The sequence below is a fragment of the Coturnix japonica genome, chromosome 35, assembly GCF_054131305.1.
Source record: "Coturnix japonica strain WE chromosome 35, WE-NBRP24, whole genome shotgun sequence".
Lineage (NCBI taxonomy): Eukaryota > Metazoa > Chordata > Aves > Galliformes > Phasianidae > Coturnix > Coturnix japonica.
The window spans coordinates 4,195,726-4,215,285 of record NC_140697.1 but is presented as its reverse complement, the minus strand read 5'-3'; the positions used below and the strand labels follow the sequence as shown (position 1 = coordinate 4,215,285).

The window sequence follows — 19,560 nt, the reverse complement described above, 5'->3', positions numbered from 1 at the left end:
AGAACAGCTTTTCCAATCCAGTATCTTGTCAAAGGAATCTAGTGAAATTAGGCAGCAGCAGTCAGCACTCTTCAACTTAGAAGAGGACCGTTCCAGTCCTTCCCAATAAGTATAAACATTCAAGAATAATGAAAATGTAAAGCGTCTTAATAACATTTATATTTGCTACATTTCAGATTGAAATATATAAAAATAAACTTTGAAAATAAACCGTAGTTACCTGTTTTAATGAAAGGGTGCTTTGCTTGCCTCACTACAACAACATGCTTCTAAATGTATAGCTGTATGGCACTCCAAATCCAAGCTCTGACTTTCTGGTTGGGCTCTTTGATGATGTCCCATGTGTGCACCAGCTACCTAAGTTCGCACAAACCTCTGTGAATCAAAACCACAGAAGTACATACAGCTTTACTTGCATCTCCTTCCCATGCCAAATTCTGCTTACGCCAATGTAACTACATCACGTTCACCAATATATACCAATATACCAACATACTTGTTTTCACAATAAAGTCTCCCTCCCGACCACACAAAACGGAAATTTGAGTTTTACAGTTCACTGTTAGCATTAAAGGACACATTTGCTTTGCAAGAATGCTTGGAATGCGTAAAATACCATTATAAAGAGCGCTGACAACTCGGAACAAGCCAGAAGAGAATTAGTTATGCAAAGAATTCTATCTTACTTTAGCAGAACCTACAGCAAGATTAAGGTTAAGCATGAGCCTAAAAGTTTTTACTAGCAAAAAACTAGAATGGTCAGCACTACGCACATCAATTGCCTGTCCGACGTAACTGATGGTAACCGTGGCTATGCTACATCAGTATTTTCGCTGCCTGAAAAACTTGCAGATCACCTATTTTAAACAACTCTACAGTTCTCAATTTCACACATTCTAGAAAATTATAACATTGCTAGAAAAAAATACATGCTAAGCCATTTCCGGTGTGCTCAGGGCATGGTTCTAGCAGCTGCTTCCAAACCCACAATTCTTTTTCCATTAAAAGTTTGTAAGGATTTTCTGAAACTGAAAATTGATTTCAGAAATGAAAGACAAGAAAAAGAAAAAGAAAATAGACGAACGCTATTTTTATGCAGGATACATAAAAAGAAAGTACTTTTATTTTTTTAAAAGATAGAATGATGCTAAAAGACAGGAGATGGGTATTACACATGAAAATAAATCCCAAAGGTTCTGAAGCTAGTGTATAGTAAAAAAACAATGGGAGCGATATAACTATTTTATCACGCTGGTCTGAACAGTCCCAGCTTTTACCACCTGAGAAATAGCTGAGAAGCTCATTAAATGCTTCTTTTTTTTTTTTTTTTAAACTCAGAGACAATTTTTGCCACAATAATACAACATATTATTTGAATTAAATAAAATACTTTAATTATTCTACAAATTGACCGAAAAAAAAAAATAAAAAATCAAACATCCAAAATCTAACAAGGTAATCCCATTATGAACTTGCCTCCTAGAAAGAAACTGATCTGAATAGGTGAGCTGAACAAGCCAAGAAAGCTAAGGTTCTTGAAAGAAAGTCAGCTAATACTAAAGTGAGGAATAAAGCAAAAAGGTGTTTTGCTTTAGACCCCTTCCCTTCTCAGGTCTTTCCGTCTAATGCCCTAACATCTGTAGTCTTGCTGTTTTAGCGCAGAGCTACTGACACAAGTGCTCTAATAGTGACTTTTTACTAAGTCAGCAGTGAAGTCGTTTCGAAGGGGAAAGAAATGGAAATGACTATATGATAAGAACAGAATGAATTAAAGCCACAAGTGCCTGAAAACTGGGCTGCACAGACAAGAAAGAAAATAAAAAATGAAAAAGATGCAAGAAGGACCAAGAATTTGACCCCATCTACATATTGTAATATGTATTGTAGATATTAGAGCGCGTCCAAAGGAGGGCTACAAAGACAGCAAAGCGTCTGTAGAGTAAGATGTATGAGGAGCAGCTGGGATCTATGGGTTTTTGTTCATCCAGAGCAGAGAAGGCTGAGCAGCAGCACGGAGCTCCGCTCTCTGGAGACAGCAGCAGGGCCTGAGGGAACTGCATGGAGCTGCGTCAGGGGAAGATCAGGCAGGAATCAAGGGAAGGCTCTGTATCAGAGGGCAGTGGGCATGGAACAGGCTGCTCAGGGCAGTGTGCACAGTCCCAGGCTCATGAAGTTCAAGGAGCATTTGGACATCCTCCTCAGATATAGAGTTTGGGTCCTGTGTGGTGCCAGGAGTTGATCCTTGTGGATCCCTCCCAACATGGGAGATTCCAGGATTCCATGGTGTGATCCCATGAAACCACGCTATTCCACCAAGGCAAAATTAGATGCTTATTCATGCTGTGGTTGAAGATAAAGAATAATTTAACAACTTTTCTGGAGCCACATTGCCTGGAAAAAGCAGATCCCTGCAATGCAGTCATTAGCCAATCAATGATGTATGCTTTAATCCGATACTGACAGAACTGATCTATTCAGACCACATTCCTGCCAAATGATTAATTCTTCTTAATGTCCGTATCCAACCACAAGGAAAGTTTCTTCCAAATGCTATACAATACCAAAAAATGTCAAATAATTCCTACTCCCTTCCAACATTAGGCAAAGTCTCCCATTTCACATACCATAAATAATTCAAGTTTCACTTTGGCACCCTCTTTACGGCTATAACTTTATGGCAAATATTTCATATTTGATACCTTTTAGTTCTTTTTGAAGCCTCCTTTTTTTTTTTTTTTTTTTTTTTTTTTTTTTTTTTTTTTTTTTTTTTTTTTTCCTGGCCACCTTTCCTGTTTTCCATTTTCTCATTAAATTTTCTCAGTTGCTTTCCAGTATAGGAAAACCCAGAATGAAGAAAAGAACATAGTTTCCGGCTCTCTTGTGCAGTTTTCCATCATCTGCAGCAACTTTAGAATACTGGCTCTAAAAAAGTATTACCAGATTAGTACTGTTATAGGATTGAGTTGGAAGAGACATTATTAAAAGGTAATCTAGTCCAACTCCCCTGCAACAAACAGGGACATCTATAGTTTGATCAGGTTGCTCACAGCCTAGTCCAGCCTGACCTTGAATGTCTCCAGGGACAAGGCATCCATCACATATCTGGACAACCTGCACATCTCTACCCTTATCATTTTTCCTTATATCTAATCAAAATCTCCCCTCTTTCAGTTAGAAACTATTTTCCCTTGTCCTATCACAACAGACTTTGCTAAAAGGTATATTCAATTCCTTAAAATAGCAACCCTTTAGATTTTGAAAGGCTGCTATCAGGTCTCTCCAAACCTTCTCCAGGCTGAATAGCCTTAAGTCTCTTGGTTTGCCCTCACAGGGGAGGTATTCCATCCCCTGATTTATTTTTGTTTCTTTCCACTGAACATGCCCCAAAAACTCCACATCTCTACCTCAATGAGGACTCCACATCTGAATGCAGTACTTCAGGTGATGTCTCACCAGCACAAGGCAGAGGGGCAGGATTGCCTTTCTCAACATGCTGGCCATGCCTTTTTTGATGCAGCCCAGGATACGGTCAGTTTTCTGGGCTGCAAGGGCACACTGCTGGCTCAAGTACAGCTTGATATCCATCAGTAAAACCAAGTCCTTTTTGGCAGGACTGTACTCTATTCTTTCATCCCCTAGTTTGCATTGACAGTGAAAGCTGCCACAACCCTAGTGCTAATAGGCTTTGAACCTCATGAGTTTCTCCTTGGCCCACTGTCTGAGACTGTCCAGGCCTCTCTGGATGGAATCCCACCCCTTGGACATGTTGATTGGACCACATAGCTGAATGTCAACTTCTTACTCCATTGATGGCATCACCAATAACAGCATCAAAGAAAGGTTCCGGTACTGATCTCTCAGGGACACCACCCATCACTTACCTACATCCAGACCACCACTCTGCATACAATCTTGCAGACAATTCCTCATCCATTAAACATGTCCACTAATGCAATTGCTCCACCGCAGAAGGCCACTAGGTTAGTCAGGCAGTTGGTGAAGTCATGCTGATTGGCTCATATCACCTCCTCCTTTTCTTCATGCCTTAGTACAGCTTTCAGGAGGATCTGCCCCATGACCTTCCCCAGAAAAGCATCCCCATGCATGCTCCAAAAGAGGTTAACTGCCACTCACTACCAACCAGTGATTACCAAGGCTCGAGTTAGTCAGATTCAGACATTAAATGAATGGCTGAAAGGAAAAAGTGCAACATCTTTTTTCTTTTCCTTCTCCCTTTTATTCTCCTGAACCATGACTGCTGCTTTCTTTCCAATAACAACACTAATCTTCCAAAGGCTCTACTTCCACCTTTTGCTAAAACGATATGAGATCAACATCTCTCTGAGGGCATTTGATGCACTATCCAAACTTGACACTTGTCATCGGCTGGTTATGTTATTCTACTCTTCTAAGCAAAGTTCCAAGTACACACGCAAGCTGTTTACGCCAACTACCAATTCCCCAGTCAATTCCTATTATACTTAACAGCAAAACCAAAACACAAGATGCAATATTTTACACTTAGAAGTTGCTATGATATCCATTTCCTAATTAAAACAATCTCTACTGTCCTTCAACTATCTGATACAAGTATGGCTGATACAATTAGTCTACCAAGTTATTGCATATCCCCATTTAGACTAGCATACAGAGCAATGACAAAGGAATTGTTTAAACAGAGAGATCTTCCTTTCTTTTTAAAGAAAAAAAAAAAAAAGTGTGTAGAACATTTTATTTTCTTCCAAACTTGAAGCTTCTATTAGAAAAATCACATAAGCTCATGGGACCAAATTAAAAACTATCTGTGGTTGAAAACGAACCTGATTCTGTCAACCAGAAAGCCCACAGTTCTTCAGCTGCACTGAGGTTCAACTTTTTTTTTTTTTTAAAACATATAATCCAGTGGCATACTTGGGAAAAAGCCCATTGTTTTAATGGTGGCAAATGTAAAGACAGCCAAAATAAATGATTATACTGCAGCTGATTTTGTGCTTCCAGACAGAAGGACCCCAAGCAAAAACCTAGGAAGCATGTTTGGCAAACAATTTGTAGTTCTAGAGAAATCATGGCATTCACAGTGCAGGACAAGCAGTCTTAGATTATTTCAAGTAAAATACAGCAAAATGTTGGCTTCTGAGTGTGTGGTCAGAACTTACTCTGGTTTGACTGACTGCAAACTTTGTCTTTTGCTGTCAGAGCGGTGCATTGATTCATCTGCTGTTTTAGAACTTCACTGACTAAAGAACAGCATGTTTACTCTGTGATCTATTTGGAATGTTCCCACAAAGATCACTTCTGCTTTCCTTTCTTGCATTGCCCCACAACATCGCCTTACTACCTCAGCAACCATAAGGTACTTGTCATCACCTTCAAGGGCTCACTTCAGCTTATTCCTACCCTGCCTACTACTGTGAACTGCCATCAGATCAGTTTCTTCTTTACATTACCCAGACTGTTATCTCCTCATCTTCTAACTGTACTTTACTAAATGCCATCAGTGCTTTCTCCTATGATTTTTCTGGTACCAGGTAAGACCTTTATGTGAATTCTTTTTAAACTGTCTACAAGTCAGTTGTGTATTTGTACCCATCTACTGTAGCTCAGAATCACAAACAATACAAAAAAAATTATCACCTATGACAATAACACTAAAGAACAAACACAACATCCAGATATATAAAATACATGCTAAATACACATGGCATCGTTATTTCCAGGAATGCATGAAGGTAACGGTTTTTGCTGTGAAGTCCTCACTCTCTTCTTCATCCTTAATAAGCATCAGTTCCGACTTTGACTCAACTGCTGCTAGACATATTTGTCACCTGACTGCCAATAAGGAGTGACCTACCATTCAGTGAGTCACAAAAATTCACTTCCATAGATGACACATATGTGGCAGAAAGAGGGCAGAGAGTGGGGAAAAAAAAAATTAAGGAATGTCTCAATGGCTGAGCTTCCCTTTGGCTCTTGCACAAAAATAAGGAGCTCTCATCATCAATACAGCAGCACAAAGCACAGATGTCCAACCTGAATCTCCCCTGGTGCAACTTCAGGTCATTTTCTCTGGTCCTATCACGAGTTACATGGGAATTTTCACTGGTGGCTTCTTTGAGAATAATCATTCCCGTGATCGGGCTACTTCAGATTTCCTTCACTACTTGCTTTTGAACTTCTCTACCATTTCTTAGTAAGAACAGCATACTCATTTAGAAGGCATCTTTAGAGATCAAATTGTTCAACTGCTTGACCATTTCAAGGCTAAATTAAAACACACAACCGAGGGTGTTATCCAAGTGTCACTTGAATCCTGACAAGCTTGGGGCATCAATCACCTCTAGGAAGTCTATTCCAGTGTTTCATCACCCTCACAGTAAATAACTTTTTCATGATGTCCAGTTTGAACCTCCCCAGGTGCAACTTTGCACTGTTCTCGAGTCCCATTATCCATTCCCAGGGAGTAGAGCCTGAAACCTCCCTCTCTTTTTCCCTTCTCAGGAAGCTGCATGGCAGTGAGGTTGCTCCTGAGTTTTCTGAAAGGTGAGCAAGAGAAGTCTTATGTTTATATGAAGTTTATCAGCTTGGGAAATTCCACACGAAATGTAATCGCTCCCTCGGGGGTACATTCATTTGCAAATACAAACCAGCAACAAAAAATGTTTTTCCTTGCAAATCAAGAACAGACTGTCTTATAATCAATATCCATTTTTAATGAACGCTACTGATATACTGAAGCAATGCCATGATAGATCATCATACTGATATACTGAAACAATGCCATGATAGATCAGCATCCGTTTCACAGAAGATTTGTGCCAATACTTGGGATACAACCAATCTCCCTCAGCACCAGTTCATAGCTGTCTTCTTATTGACATCAACAGGTATAAGACAGGATATCAGAAATGTATTCTAGAACAGTGCAGATGAGCCACCTGCTTGTCACTGTCATCTATTAGGTTTAGGTTGTGTGGACATGGCAGATAGCCACGTAAATTTACTGTCAAATTTGGTCAAATGAACTTCACTTTTTTTTTGCTGCAGTCAGGCCACTCTAACTACTATACCAAAGGAAGCTATGACTTCTTACTGACCCCAATTATCGCATTCATTATTCATCAAAGTACACTTTTCATTTGCTTCCCTGGAGAACAGCAGAATATCACTATAAGGATCTTTCAATACAACTTCACCCCCTTAACATACAGAAGGTTTGTCGACAAGTAACAGCTACTCATTCCCCTGAGTAAGGTTCACATTAATAGGACTGGATGGTGAATCATGAGATGGCATTAAATCATGTCTCCTGACTGTATAAATACATCATTTAAGCCCCATCCTAAACCAACAGTTTTAGCGCAGAAACAAACACAGCATACAACTTCAAAGTGAGACAGATATTTTGGAGAAATAACCTATTGAAATCACAAAACAATAAAGACTCCGCACATCTCAAAAGGAACTGCAGTTCAGAACTGGCAAGCTTCATATTTTCTGGAACTAAACAAAATTTGAAGGCATTAGATGTAATGCAAGCTATAATTCAATTCAATTCAGGACACCAACAAGAGATTTTAAGTACTGAAGTTTAGCCAAGAAATACAATCCAGGAGCATTTGAAGCAAGCAGGATTTGGCTGAAACAGTACGACAACACAATTGGTAATAAGTTTGCTTCCAAATCTAGATATCACAAAGTTAAAGCTCCTTCAGATTTATTGCTACTCTATGTCTGAAGACAATTCAGTCTTATAGGTCCTAATGCAACTGTTTAAGGAGATGCTTGATCCCGTGTTTGGCCACAGGACACAACAAGGATGGAAAAACATAACACTACTGTATGATTGTGTTGCTCCCACAGATGTATCTTGGGCACATCTGGATTGCAAAGGTTATAACTAGATCATCTCTCTGCTACTGCTGCATAGCTGCTTCCATAAGGTCAGATTTTAGAATGGTTAATGAATCAACTGGGACTAGAGAATACTTACAGAACTTACATTCAAAGTTAATTTGTATTTACTGTGGTTGTTGTTTATCTAATGTTAGGCCTCCTTCAGATTCTGCTCCCAACAAACGTTTCATGTAATCTAGTACCACTGCATACAGTAGAAGTTAACCACCTTTGCTGAAGGCTATTGATCTATTTGGCTACTTGTAATACAAGAAAAGTAACTTCCTCAGTTGTTATTCTCTTCAGTTCAGATCTGATTAACTCTTTTAAATCATACAGACAGTCCTCCACAGGACTAATTCCTGGTGAAGCCATGCAAACAAGCCATGCCAGCCATTACCACAGCTCAAATGCTACCTGCTGTAATCCATCTTCTTCAGTGAGTCTGAGGGAATACCACTTTCCCCTAGAGTTTCCATCAAAGCTCATTTGCAACTGTGAGTGGGCATAAGCTATTTGTATAATTTTAGTGCAAATAAATACTTAAAACAATTTGCAAGCAAAATATACAGAAATACAAGAGAAAAAACACATAACCTATACCATGCATTAATTTTACATCCAAGCTGAGGGCCTCTTCTTTAGTGAAAGTCAACAGACTGTGCTGATCTACCCCAGCAGAAGATCTGACCCTGTTTTTCTCTCCCATTAAAATTTATGTCAGCATTGCACATCGGAACAAAGCCCCTGAGCACTCAGCTGAAGACACCTGCGCGGTTTCCTTGCTGTAGACAAACATATATGTTTATTTTAAAGAGAAGCTCCTTAGAGACATGCCCTACTGAACCATCTAGCAATAAACACCGTACAGGGGAGAAGCAGGAAAAAGTTGGTTTTTCCTCCCCCGGCTTCCCCCCCACAAGTTTCTGGCAAGTTAATTACAAGCAGTATGACCTCATATTTCTCCTTTTAAACAAATAATAGTAATAATAATAATAATATAATATTATTATTATAAAATATTGGTTCCTTTTTAAGTTTTCATTTGCCAATATTTATGGAATGAACAAGTCAAAACTGGAAAGACTCAAATCCCCGACTGATGTTTACATCTTTCACAACCGATACACGTTAATAGATGAGAGGCAGAAAGTGTATCGCTCAGCCCTAGCCAAAATCTTGAGATACTTTATATGTAATCAGTAAGAGTTCATCAGTGGCTGCTTCGGGACCAAAATGACAGTTAATATACATTTCTAATATTTATCTTACCATTCTCAATTCAGTAGCATTGCTTACATATAAAATACCTTATAGTGAGGCACATGGTGAAATCAGCTTAACCCATATGTTATAAACTAGACATTATTATTAGTTAAAAACTGCCTGAAACCATTGCGTATTAATGATGGAAAAGCATTTACTCTAAGAGAATAAAGGATTATTGTGCAAACACTAGACGACTAATTACATAATGTACCTTTACAAAATTACATAATATGGGTGCAGCATGATTCTCTGTGTTCTGTTTGAAAAATAGATTGTTTAATAACCCACCAAAGCTATCTGTAAACCAAGGAAACAATAGAGCAGATGTTGACTGTTGTCTTGTGCCTCACAGACATAATTAAACACAATGAAACACTCATGCACCTGGATAACAGAGGACAAACAAACACAAAAATGGTACTCTATGAACATAAACCTTCTCTACTGGGTGCCTGCCTTATATTAATCCTTGCCTTTTAAAACAGCGATGAAAACGGAAAAGAAAATATTTATCCCTCTTCAGACCACACCAACTACAAAGAATTCCCCTCTGTGGTAGCTCTAACTTTTTTGAGACTGATTCCCACATTGCTGACTTTCAGGGAGCCAAGAAACACTTCTTCTACTGTAGCAAAACTAAGACAGTGCAGTCACATTCCCTTTAAGCAAAAGCTACGTGAATCAAAGATTCTGAATAATCTAAATAGACTGAAAACACTGTGCCTGCTGTGTAACACAAGATCTCAAGATTCCCCTGGAAAGCTACTTTTCCTTTAACTGCAAAATACTATACCCGTAATTATTTCCAACTTTTTTTCCCCCCATGCTCTTTGTCAAACAATACTGGACAGACCAGTTGCCATAAACATAAAAGTGATTAATTTCTAGGATAGCATCCCGTCAGCACTGCTTAAACACCAGCCCATACCAGAATTTTGAGAAGGTGTTGTTTGGATTTGTTTTTAAACATTCCCCTTAATCCATATATCTATCAACTCTAAGACATTTCTTCTTTAGTAATATCAATACCGAACCACCATTTGAAAATAATCATTATGCGAATAAATACAAAACTGAGTACACATTTCTGCAGTAACTATCAGGAAACAAAGTTTTGCAATAGAAGAACTTGAAAATTAATACTCATATTCACAACAAAATAACATGGAAGCATGTATTTACTAATAAGACAAATTATCCCAATTTAAAATAAAACAAATGCTTTTGTGTTATTACATTTTTTTCCTTTGGATAACAGGTATAAAATTGCTTTGTTTACTACAAATGCATAATTTGTCTTCACATTTTACTCAGTTGTGTCTAAGAAAGAAGGCAATATAATGTGATCTGCATCTCTTTACGTTAATAAAACCATGCTAAACTCCACAGACAACACCATAAAGCATAAATACCAAATGGAAAACAAATGGAAGCATAATGCCACTGTGAAGCAAACCAATCAACCCTAAAACAGCTGAGATAGATCTCATCCAGTACTCATTCATTCATCCTTTATAGAAAAGAAATGAAAATATTCCTGAGTGAATCAGATTAAACAAACAAACAAAAAACCCTCAGCGGCTCTGGAAGACTGTAAAGCTCTAAATTCTTTTGATTTATGAAGGCAGCATCTACTGCACTGAGCAAAACAACTCAGCATGCCGGGACCCTTTTCCCTGAAATTCCTTTATTAACACAACCTGGCTCTGCCAGTGAACAAAAGCAGTGGTGCGGTGTGTATAAATCATTAATACTATGCTGTGCAATGGCTGAGTTTCCTGTGTGAGTTGGAAAGCCTTCCTGCACAACAGGGATTTTGGGCTTGGAATTGGCTGCTATGAAATGTACTTCATCATTCTTTGCGCTTGACGCTTCCCAATAGCTTTCTACTTTTCCTTTCACTTTTCTCCCCCAAGCCCAGCAACTGCAATAGAAATTTATTGAATTTCATGTCTGCAAAGAAAGGAAGAGAAGAAAGAAAGAACCAGGCCAGCCCATTTAAAAATAGGATGTGTTCAAATAAAATCTACTGCTAATGAACAAAATCTGAATGTTTCACATGTTTAATTTCCTGAGAAGGAAACAACTGAAGATGTGGTTAACCTTAAAAAAAATAATTTTAACAAATCAACTAGCACTGAAAAGGCCACAAGAACTCCCTAAAGGAAGTTATTTTCCAGCAGAACACTAGAGCAGCCAGAAAGAAGGGTGATGTCTATGCACAGGGAACTAGAGTTAACCACATCAGCGCTTGTACTTTGGGTGTACCAAAAGCCTTTCCAAGAAGCAACAGGTAATTGAGTGCATGTGGGGAAAAACCTGGTGTTCTGAGTGGAGATGGAGGAGATGGCAGCAAAAGGAGGAAATAAAAAAGCAAGAAACCCAACAACATCAAAATCCATCTCCACCAAAAAGCAACCAGCTCTTGGAACTGTAATTGCAGGACTGAATTTGGAGCGGTTACTCATCTTGCCTGCAAAGCACATATGAGATTACAAAAAAAGTTGAATGTTTTCTCTAACTTTATTTGATGGAAATGAAATAGCAAGTTGTCTGTATACAACACTCTGCACTGAAATATTCCCTGTAGGGTCACTCATAGAAAAATCCAAGAGAAAAATGATAAAAATGGCCAAGAGAGCAATGCTGAAAAAAGTCTCACAGCACATGCTCCCCATCAGAAAGACATGGGGCACATTATAAAGGTAACTGCGGATACAATCAGTCCTGTGACTAGGCCAGAGCACAATTCCCTATATATCAAGCATTAGCACCACAGAGAAACAAGTTTACTGCCATCTAAATGGTCAATATTTAAGACACTGGGAACGCAGTTTTGCAAATCCAAATGTGCTAAAGTCAGAACAGGGAAACATTCCAGAATGCCATTTTGCACTTCTGCTGCTATCCAGCAGACTAAAGATTACAAGAGTAAGCCTGCAATGCATGCAGAAGTCCCCCTGCATTACACAATAATGACATTCTGAACGGAAATAAATGAAGCCCCTGCAGTGCTATTCTGTCAGCTTTTGAAAGTAATTAACTTAGCTTCTGACAAGAGAGACATTTTTTTCCTCCTCCTGCCATAGAGCATTAATTGAGCTATGCAGCCACGTAACATCCCAGAGAGGACGACTAATACATGACAAGGAAAAAAGCTTAAGAAAGAATGGGACACCCATAGAATATATGGGCTGACCGACTTCTTTTCACCCCAACATTTTTTTCCCCAGATTCTGCTTTAACAACATCATAATCTCTGGTAAACTTTAACAGTTTTTTCATTATCTTGCTCCATAATTCTTACTGAAACATTTCAAATGAGTATTTTAAATTCACACCGTCTTACGAAAGACAGCATCGTTATGAAAATTGAACATTTTATGACTTAATCTCACTCCCTGTTTTAAAGGGAAGAAACTTCCATGCCCATTGTTAATTCCTATAACTACATAATTTAAAGAACTCTTACTTGCCACTGTAGAGAAAACTGAAAAAAGAACAGGTGATCAGAAGCAAAACCAAGGCAGCAGCCTTCCACACTACATAGCAGTAATAAATGTTACTGTAATTCAATAAGCAGGTTGAGGAAATGCATATTGTAACTATAAGCATAAACACACCTCATACAAACACATGAGATACTGTTAAATTCATGTAATTATAAAGCAAAAAATATTCAGGACATTACAAGATGGGAAGACCAACAATTTTTAGAATATTTAGATACAAAAGGTCAAAAGTTAAATTTAATAATGGCCTAAGATGGAAGTGCTTGCATTCTTATTCATGAGAAACAGTTATCATGTTCAGATGCTGTTGTGAAGCAGCACAGTCTCCTTCCATATCGGGAAGAGGCAGAGGGAGAATCAGTGAACAAAAAATAATTCACTGAACGCTTTAGTTCTTACTACAGTGTCTAATTTTGATTCTGAGTGTGTTCAACACAACAAGAAAGAGCAGGATCAAAACACAGCGAGATCTCTCCACAGCTGGAGCCTGCTATAGTGCAAAAGACCAAAGGCCCAGCTACAACTAGGCAGGGCACTATAGACATTAGCTATGCTATTTTCTCTAATTAAATTCACTGGGTTGCAGCACTGATGGAGCAGGAAGGGAGGCAAGACATAACATGAGCCAATGGTGCTGCACCGGGCAACTCAGGGGGAAAGGAGCAACGCCAGCAGAATGACAGGAGTTCCTCTGGAGAGCCCCTGTACCACACATCACACTTTAGAACTGATAAATCAATCACACATACACTTTTAAAAGGCAGAAAAGCTTGAAGGATTCCTGGAGGGTGTTGACTTCTTTCCACTAGCATTATTGTAACCCTATAAAGCAAGGCCATCAATTCCAGTGCCACAAGTTACCACTTCCTGTCATTTATACCACCTACTGAAGACATCAAAACTATTTTGAACAGAATTAATATTAACACGATGGCAGCATTCATTTACCGGATCCAGAAATTTAAACATAGGAAAAGGAAACCAAAAAGCTTCATAGTATTGCATAGCTATGCATTTACCAGTTGTTATGAGACAAGCCCCATTTAGAAAACTAATACAACAACACTTGCCCAAAATGAAACACCGCCGCACTTTCTTTCCCCACCTTGGAAAATAATCACGAGACACACATTCAGCTGATAGCAACAAACAAGACCACTTACGAGCAGCTGACAGAACACACAGCCCAGTCACCGCTCCGCAGCCCGATCCAAGGAGCCCCGCTACACAGCAGGGATGACAACCAGAACTATTCACCTGCCTCTGCCACGTTGGAGCTCCTTCCCAACTGCTCTTACAGTTGTATTCAAAAGCAGCAAGCAACCTCCTCAGCCGGTGTCTTTTGTCCTCTAGTTTTTAAAGAGGTGGGTACTTAACTAAAGCACTTCCTCTGGCTGTAGTGAGGAGAGTGACCTTGTGTGACAATACCCAAACTAGCTTTTGTTCAGAATGAGAACACAGCACTTGCTCTCAGACACTTCTCATTAGCCTCTGTGAAACAAGGGAACGGCTCTTGTGAGACTGAAGATCTGAAAACATTGAGATCTCTTGGATCAGAGGAGCCTCCCCACACACATGCCAGCTTACAAGTTGGCCGGTAAAACCCAAATGATCTTATTTAATCTAATTAAGACAAACAGCACATCAAGACAATCTGACTCCTGCATTAACAGTGCTTAGAGATGCCACTGTTCCTCTCCCACCTTTCGAAGCCTGTTTCATTCAAACGCTGGCATTCCCAAAGAATGCCACAGTGCCCCCTTAGGTGCAGACACATCCACGTGAGGTTGTTCCTAGCACAGTAATACCTTTCGTTGCTGTTGTTTTAACAGACAATCATTTATCTGACAAAGTACAGATTTTTACCCTATACATATGAATAAATAAGCACGACGTTCCTCTTGGGGCAGCACACTGGTTAAATGAATCAGAAAGCCCTGAAAAGATTGCCTACCCCCAGCCCATCAGCTACTGGACAATTATTCAAGGCCCAGCTGTAAGGAAAAACAGATGGTGAGTGAGCATTAGTAATGTGGACGTCTTTTCACTCATGCAGTCATAAGCAGAGGTTGTATGTTCTCACATGAAAGGAAAAAAAAAAAACTTGCAATGGCTCCAATTTGGAAGCAAACAGATGCCTTAAATTTTTCACATACTTAAGACAGATTAACAGAATTTACAGGAGAGATCCAGTAAGCAAATAATATTAAGTGAACTAGGTGAAAAAAAGCAGCATATGCACTATACGTTCGAACAGTGACATCAGGAACCATCCGCTGCTGCATGCAACGAATGTAGCTGGTCCTTTAAAGGCTCACTAAAGTACAGCACACCAAAGATGCACGCACAGAACTGTAACTGCAATGGTGGCATTCAGCAGCTGATGTGCCCGTCTGTAAAAATGGCAAACTGTATCCAGAGATTGTTCATCCATTTTAATTCTTGCTGCAATTTTAGCACAAAGATAATCTGTTCTAATCCTTTTTCCATTATTGACACTATTGACTACATCAATTGAAAAATGCTATCAAATAAATCAACATTGAATTAAGCCATGAAGAAAGAATGTGATAAGAAGTCCTTCAGATTCCTATAAATCATCAGATCCAGAAGCATGACATGAGTAACTGAGTGGGGAATTCAGCTTTTCTCTGTAGTCGTAATGCTTAAGGCCCAAATAAAATTACACTAATTTACCATGTAAGCACTAATGGAATAACTGGGGTAGAGATGGAGACTTTGTTGGGCTTAGTTTTGTTTTCATGGTGGATTTTTTATATCATTGATATGAGAGCTGTACCGTGAACCACTTTCTTGTTAAAGACAGAAAAGGTTGATATTGAAGTTTCAGTTCAATTGTTTTCGATCTATGAACGTCCACTATGAGCAATTGCTCCATTTAAAAGGAATTACCCTTTGTACAAACCGCTTCACTATTTAAAATAAACCACATGTATCATCATTAAGCAGAAAAAAAAATTACCATTTTTAAAATAATGACAGCCACACCGCACACTGATATGGAACACTATGTGATGTTTCTAAAAACACACGTTATTGGTACTTTATCCTGAAACTACCAGCTGAATAATCCTATTCCCTGGTAAACATATGCCATGGAGAAATATAAGTTAACTCAACTACACCTCCATTAATATACCCTAAATCTCAATTTACAGGCAAAGTTTTGCTGCAAAAATTCCTTTGCGCTGGCATTTGATATAAGCTTGAGATCAGCGCAAGAATTCCTTTCGCTGGTGTGTCTCATTAAGGAGGAGATGATAAAATGGATCAATTTAGCATCTTCTAATGCTGTACAATATTATAAAATTATAGGGTACACCACAAATCTGAGCTCCTTTTCACTGCGCCTTTAAATATTGGCATTGGGTAAAATGCTAAGCCAAATGCACCTATACTTTCCCCAGTCATCCCTGCCTTTAAAATGACAAGAAAAACAACTAAATTCTATTCTCCTCCTGTTCACTGCTGCCACTGACACAGTCATTTGAGTCTGAAATAACTGAAACACTTAAGGTTTCTGAAGTTGGGACTTTAAGATGCTTCTTAGTTATTTCAGACAATTTTAAGTAGCTTAACCAAGTCGGAAACATCCTTCAGGTTTTATTGGCTTTTTCAAATGAATATTTTATTGGCAGTTAACTCAGAATGTGAACTAGGCCTCGATACTTCATTTATTTTCAACTTCATTATCAACAGTTAAGCTTTGAATGTCTTGAGTGAACTGCACAAACCGCTCTTAAAAATAAATATCAATTCAGACATCTCTTAAAACATTATGCAGAGATGTAATCTGGAAGATATCAGGGCAAACACAGTTTTTAACACCAGACAAAGTAATAAAGCACTTCTGTGGGTAAACTGTGGAGAAGAGTTTATTTGTTTATATTAAAGAGACTGCCACAGTAGTGTTAGTTCTGCAAATAAATAATGGTCAACATTAAATAGATACCAACACATTTGTTTGTTTCCCCCCTCTCAAACGATTAATGCATGTCCCCAGAACACAGCCATCCTTGTGGCAACAGACGTATGTACAGTGAGGACTGGTGTGCCCATCTTGATTTAAGGATGTAACACCTCAGTCTTGCACAAAAGACACATCTCCTATTACAAAACTTCAATAGACCAGAACACTAACAAATTTTGCAGATCCACTCAAAAACTGAATCTATGAGAAACCCTGTTTTCTAAATAGACACTAGAGGTTAACAACAGGGAGCCCTGCTGAAATAAAGATGCCTGACTTCATTTTAACTGAGGTGCAAGCGAGCAGATGTATCTGAAGTGTAATTTGGGGAGAAAAAAAAATAAAAAAATTTGACTGAATGGGTTTCACAGAAGGTCTGTATAGCACTGCTGATGGAGCCCACAGGTAGAGGGGAATCACTGATTATGAAGTTGCTAGGGTACCAAGCTTTCAGGGTACCAGGAGTTAAGATCAATAGATAACTTCACAGCAGTGAGAAAAAACACTCACTGAAATAGTTACACGTTCACTATACAAATAAAATGTATAGTGATATTTTTGTTTCAAGCAGGAGGGGGTAAAAATAGATTGTCATGGTAAAAGTTTTTTCATGTTTTTACAAAAATATGGAACACTTTTTATCCTTACCTCTTTAAAGCGAAATCTATGTAAGATCTTACATTCAGGTAAAGTAAGCTCTAGTTCTGATGAAATACTACATCAAATACATAAAATAACTATGAAATACATTAAATAATAAATCACATCTGAGTTAAGATGATAATTATGTGACTTTCTAGGAACCCAGGAGAAGTGAATGCCATCAGCTATCAAAAGGAGCAACAAGCACAGCATTTTGATCCTGGCACAATTATCAGCAGGAGTTCAGGTGAATTTCTAAAACGTCTAATTGTGATTAGTCCAGGTTGAATGTTTCTGAATTGACAATGGGATTATGCAGACAAGAAAGCCAGTACTTTAATAAAAAAATTACTTTCAGCGTAGCAGTTAATCCACTTAAAGAGTTAAAAATTATCGTGTAGATAGAGCACTTTGTAAAAGTGCATTAGCAATCACTTCTCATCTTTCTCTCAAATGGAATGGATGGAATTGAATTCACTATTTTAGAGGAATCATTATGGTTGCACAGTTTCTTAAACCTTAAAGCAGTACCACACCAGAGACATGTTTGCATAATGATACTGCAATAGCTCACACAGGAAGATTATTACAGCACCCAACCTCATTGTTGGGTTATCTCATATCAGCTCCTTGTGTGGCCATGTTGACCTCTCACCTTCATTCACGTTTTTCCTTTCAAAAGCCACATCAAACATTCCAACAACATTCACAATGCTGTTTGGCAAACTCAGAGGAACAATCCCAGCAAAATACAGGAGCCCATTCTGTATGCAACCAGTAAGCACGAGTCCCGCTGCACCATTAAAGCTGATCTATGTCATTTCCAAAATGTATCCAGAACACAGAACATACGATTTAAAATAAATAAATAAAAATGCAAGTATTCAGTACATTACATTCTATATATCTCCTGTAAATTTTAATTGCGAACATACCCCTTTCCCACATATATGGATATATGCAATAACCTTTTATTATACACACCAAGGAGCAAGTCAGAAATGGTTTATACTGCACTACTGAAGAAAAAAAAAAAAGCTAAAAAAGGGTTCATACCCCCAAATATTTGAGTTCTGTTCTATCAGCAGTATCAGAAAGCACAGATGGCAGAAGAACAAAAGCTTTACATCAATTTCAATTAATCCTTAGGAAAGAAAGACATACCATAAAGAAATCATGTAAAGAACAAAACAAAAAAAGTCTTCAGAGCATTTGTAAATACAGAAATAAAGTTAGAGACTGCCTCACAGAACTCAACATGCATATAAACTACTGTAATGGAAGTTGGAAGGGCTCACAGGCATTTCTTGCAGTGAGAAATATATTTATTTTCCTCAAGTTTCAACAGAAAGTAACAGGAAAAAAAAAACCCACCCCAAACAAACAACAACCAGGATTCATCATTTTTGCTTGAAAACATATCTGTGCTGACTCTCCACACCTACCAGATGACTCCCTTTAACCGAGACTGCCGTTGTGGAGAAGCAGCATACAATGAGGATCCCAAACTCCTAGTTTAAATAATAATGTGGTATTATGACATCAAATAAATAGCGTGGTAACAGAGAGCTGTTAACAACTGGTAAGCAATTGGGGGGAGGGGGAGGGGTGAGAATACTTTAAAAAAAACAAAACCAAAAACCAAATTTGATATCAAATGAATTTAAAAAAGAAATATCTTATAAATCTTTAAGAAATCGGTATCCTTTTTCTGATTTCAAAACATGTTTCTGAACCCATTCTGGTACACTTGGTGACAGAAGTATTTTAATTCTGCACAGACACAGCTTTCTGTATATTATTTTAATAACTAAAATCAGCTTGATTTCAATCAGCAGCATGTTTCAACGCAGACTTAAAATTTCTGGCTTCAAAGAAGGCTTAAACAAAATTGCCATCGGGCACATTTACATTAGAAGTATAATTTATGCCTGCAAGTGAAAAAAAAAAGAGCAGTCCTTTATGGCTGAAACTCTGCTACAGTATCCACGAGAAATGCAGTCGGAGTACCGTGTTAAAAGCCTACAAACAGCATCAATAAGGACATTGCAAAAAATAATAATAAAGATATGCAGAGGCTTGAGTCTCTATTAAAACATTTTCTGATCCCTTTCCCCATTCCTAAGTGCAAGCACGACATTCACTCCACACAGTGGGAGACATTTATACAGTCGATCCACACAAAAAATAGCTTCACGATTACAAATCCCCCGAACGATGCTGACAAAGCAGGCACTATAGGAAAAGAAAGTT

General features: G+C 38.3%; 1 protein-coding gene across 22 annotated transcripts in view; it reads right to left on the bottom strand.

Annotated features, from left to right (window-relative positions):
* The window catches only part of LOC146755229 (rho GTPase-activating protein 32-like), a 338,547-nt gene that overhangs the window by 65,402 nt on the left and 253,585 nt on the right, over positions 1 to 19,560 (bottom strand). For 12 of the 22 annotated variants that reach the window (XM_085526227.1, XM_085526225.1, XM_085526229.1 and 9 more), the window contains one exon: positions 221 to 375. The exons of 9 other annotated variants lie outside the window; for them this stretch is intronic. The gene's annotated coding sequence lies outside the window, so the exon portion shown is untranslated. Of the gene's footprint in view, positions 1 to 220; positions 376 to 18,752; positions 18,819 to 19,560 lie in introns of all 22 variants that reach the window. One more of the 22 variants, XM_085526228.1, reaches the window with a different exon arrangement.